This window comes from Ailuropoda melanoleuca, chromosome 2 (genome assembly GCF_002007445.2).
Source record: "Ailuropoda melanoleuca isolate Jingjing chromosome 2, ASM200744v2, whole genome shotgun sequence".
Classification (NCBI taxonomy): Eukaryota; Metazoa; Chordata; class Mammalia; order Carnivora; family Ursidae; genus Ailuropoda; species Ailuropoda melanoleuca.
In genome coordinates this window covers 95,071,960-95,076,298 of record NC_048219.1, presented here as the reverse complement: position 1 = coordinate 95,076,298, position 4,339 = coordinate 95,071,960, and positions in this window count along the sequence as shown.

The window sequence follows — 4,339 nt, the reverse complement described above, 5'->3', positions numbered from 1 at the left end:
ATGAGATTGAGCCTCACATCAGTCTCCATACTCTGGGGAGGTGGGGAGTCTGCTTGAGATTCTCCCCCTCTCCCTATGGCCCTCCCCCTGCTTGTGTGCTCTCTCTCTCTAAAATAAATACATAAATCTTAAGAAATGAAACAAACAAGACAAAACGAAAAATGCCACAGACCGAGTAGCTTAAATAATAATTTTTGTTCTTGTTGTTATTTTCTCATAGTTGTGGAGACTGGAAGTCCAAGGTTAAGGTGTCAATAGGGTTGATTTTGATTTCTTTCTTTTTTCTTTTTCTTTTCTTTCTTTTCTTTGTTTCTTTCTTTCTTTCTTTCTTTCTTTCTTTTAGAGAAAGAGAAAGAGAAAGCACAAATGGGGGAGGGGCAAACACAGAGAGAGAGAGAGAGAGAATCTTAAGCAGATTCCATGCCCAGCATGGAGCTCCATGCAGGGTTCCCTGTGACTTATTCACTCCTGTGCCTCCCACTTCTCTTCACTCCCTTTTTGTCCATCTCCCCCACCCTACTCCCCTCTTTTATGTAGTTATTGGTTCATTTGGCAGCTCCTTCTTGAAAATTGTGAAGATCATATGTGTAATTTCTAGTTTCATTGAAGTTTCAACCTAACTTTGTTTTATTATTCTAATTGCTTTAGGGAATATTTTAATGAGCAAAATATAACAGAAATGCCTTTATACACTCTCTTAAACATGCACTGGTAATTAATGTATGACATTTAATGCACTTACTATGTTCCAGATATTGTTTCAAATGCTATCTCTCTATTAACTGACTTTTATCAGACTTCCAAAAGGATACATAATTCCAAAATTATTTTAAAATAGTGATTCTAAAAGTAATCTGATAAGCAAATTAAAAGGTTGTGAATATAATCATGCTAAATACATAGGTTCTAAAGCCAAGGGACTAAAAAAATACTGAAATCAATCTGCAAATCCAGATGTGCACCAAACATGATTTGCAGACAATTTAAATATCTCATATGCTCATTAACTATTGTTCCCTTGTTTTAGTTTTATGCAGATTCATCGGGGATAAACAAAATACAAATGTATACTATCTTTATGCTATTGCATGTTTTCTCAGTCAATAGTAATGATTAATATATATCGAGGACTTACAATAAGTTAGCTGCATTTAGATTTTTTTTTATGTTTCATTTAAATTCTTTCTTTTTAGAGAGAGGGGAGAGAGGTGGGGGAGGGGCAGAACAAAAGGGAGAGAGAATCTTTATTTTTTTTCAAGATTTTATTTATTTTTTATTTAAGAGTGAGTGAGAGAGAGAGCATGCATGAGCAGGGGGAGAGGCAGAGGGAGAAGCAGACTCTCTGCTGAGCAGGGAGCCCCATGCAGGGCTCCATCCCAGAACCCCGGGATCATGACCTGAGCCAAGGCAGATGCTTAACCAACTGAGCCACACAGGAGGCCCAAGGGAGAGATATAATCTTAAGCACGCTCTGTGCCCAGCACAGAGCCTAACACAGGGTTTAATTTCACAAACCTGAGATCATAACCTGAGCTGAAATCAAGAGTCAGATGCTTAACCAACTGAGCCACCCAGGCACCAGTGTTCCATTTAAATTCTTAAAACGGGCACCTGGGTGGCACAGCAGTTGAACGTCTGCCTTTGGCTCAGGGCGTGATCCTGGCATTGTGGGATCAAACCCCACATCAGGCTCCTCCACTATGAGCCTGCTTCTTCCTATCCCACTCCCCCTGATTGTGTTCCCTCTTTCGCTGGCTGTCTCTATCTCTGTTGAATAAATGAATAAAATCTTTAAAAAAAAATAAATTCTTAAAACAATCCTAAGAAATAAGTTCCGTTTTGATTACCATGTTTTAGAGATTAAGGCATTGAAGTACAGCAGAGTTAAGCAACTTATCAATGGATATATAGCCAGCAAATCGTGGAATGAGATGTGAACCCAGGACATTATGTTTGTTTGTTTAAAATATTGAAACAGGTTCTTCGTTACCTAAAAATACTGAGAAATTCTATGCGAGATTGAGTTTAAACTTTTTCTGATAGTCATCCATGGGAGTTTATTTTCCCATATGATATAGTAAAGCAGTGTTTTCAAATTAACCTGATGGTTTGTAGTGAAGAGAAGCTAGTCATAAAGATTTAGTAGCATTTCTGCTAAAATGCGACTGGTCTAAATGGGTAGAACCAGGAACAAATTTTAAGAATTTGTGACAAGATGTGGCACCTGGGTGGCTTTTTCAGTTAAGCATCCAACTCTTGATTTTGGCTCAGGTCATGATCTCAGGGTTGTGAGATGAGCCCCACATCAGTCTCCACGCTGGACATGGAGCATGTTTAGGATTCTCTCTCCCTTTCCCTCTGCCCTTCCCCACACTCTTTCTTTAAAATAAAAATTTTTAAAAATGACAAGATTCTGAACAGAAGAATCAATGCAATATCTTTTAGATTTTGTTCAGCGGACAATGGGGAAATGTGAGGGTAAATTGTGGTTCTACTTTGTGTCAGAAAATCAAGACTATCCATGCTGAGGGTATGTGACACTTGCCTTGAATCTGGCTGCTAGTTATCTGTGTCGTTATTCTGTTTCTGACTGCTTTGTTTCAACTTCCACTTCTTCTCTTTGGCTACTTATCTGCACAGCACTGCCCCTTGGCCCTTCCAAAGGATCAACAGTTTCTTCATCTTTCTAATGCATTTTTCAATCATACTACATGTTCTGTTTTTTTTGTTTTGTTTTGTTTTGTTTTTGCTTTAAAGATTCTATTCATTTATTTGAGAGAGAGAGCAAAAGCATGAGCAGGGGGAGGGTCAGAGGGAGAGGGAGAAGCAGACTCCCAACTGAGCAGGAAGGCAGATGTGGGACTGGATCCCAGGACCCCTGAGATCATGACCTGAGCTGAAGTCAAACACTTAACTGACTAAGACACCCCAGTGCCACCATGTTCTGTTTTTTGAATCTATACTTGTTTTGGTTTAGTCAGTTGAGCATCCAACTCTTGATTTTGGCTCAGGTCATGATCTCAGGATTGTGAGATGAGCCCCACATTGTGCTCCCTGCTGGGCACAGAGCCTGCTTAGGATTCTCTCTCTCCCTCAACAGGCTGGCTTCTAGTGGCATAGCTTTGCATCTCTGCTCTCTCTCCTCATTCTGGTACCTGAGATAGAGAACTAGAAAGGAGTGAATATACTTGATATTAAACATGCTGAGAAGGAATCAACATTGAAATTTTATGCAGACAGAGTATTATAGGCTGATTAAAGATTTCATAGTTGTTTTAAAAAATTCTTAGCCTCACCAATTCTTTCATAATTGGCCTAAGTTCTGTCTGTACATGATAATATAAGCAATTAATAGCAGAGAACAAACAGTTTTATAAAGTACTAAGCTTAGAAAGTATAAGCAAATAACAAGTGACTCTGTAGTTCAGTTGTGAAAGAGAAGATGGAGTGTTACAATCTGTAATACTTTTTTTCTGTTTTGATATTATCTGGTTTGGTTTCTACTATGCCTTATCCTTAAGAAGTTTAACACAGTTGTTCAATTTATTTTTATGGAGTTTGTAGATGACTGATAGTGTTCCAGGAAAATATCATTTCTAACCCTCATAACAACTGTGCAAGATAGATACTATTATCTCTACTTTAAAGATTAGAAAATTAGGGTTTAGAAAACAATTGGAGAATTTCTTGGTTAAATTGGTAAATTAAACATGCATTTTCAATCCCCAAATCACATGGGACTTATATTAAAAGGAAGAAAGGAAGGAAGGAAAAAGGAAAGAAAGAAAAAAGAAAAGGAAAGGAAAAGGAAAAGAGAAAGAAGAGAAGAGAAGAAGAGAAGAGAAGAGAAGAGAAAGAAGAGAAGAGAAAAAAGAAAAGCAAAGAAGTCTAAAATGTCCATAATCTACATTAGTAGGAACTCAGAACAGCAGGGATGAAGGCAGAGTTAAGAGCAGTATAATTTCTTACAACCAAAGACGTTAATCCCTCTGCCACTCTTCCAAGTCAGACAATTCCATCATAGAAAAAAGGAAATATTTATCCCCTAGAGAAGACAAAAGAGAGGGTTTCTGGCCATGGAAACACCAGGCATAGGTAAAGGTAGTGATGCTAAAAGCAGAATTTAAATGAATACTTACATATAGAAAATCAAACTAAGGGGTGCCTGGGTGGCACAGCAGTTAAGTGTCTGCCTTCAGCTCAGGGCGTGATCCCGGCGTTATGGGATCGAGCCCCACATCAGGCTCCTCTGCTATGAGCCTGCTTCTTCCTCTCCCACTCCCCCTGCTTGTGTTCCCTCTCTCGCTGGCTGTCTCTATCTCTGTCAAATAAATAAATA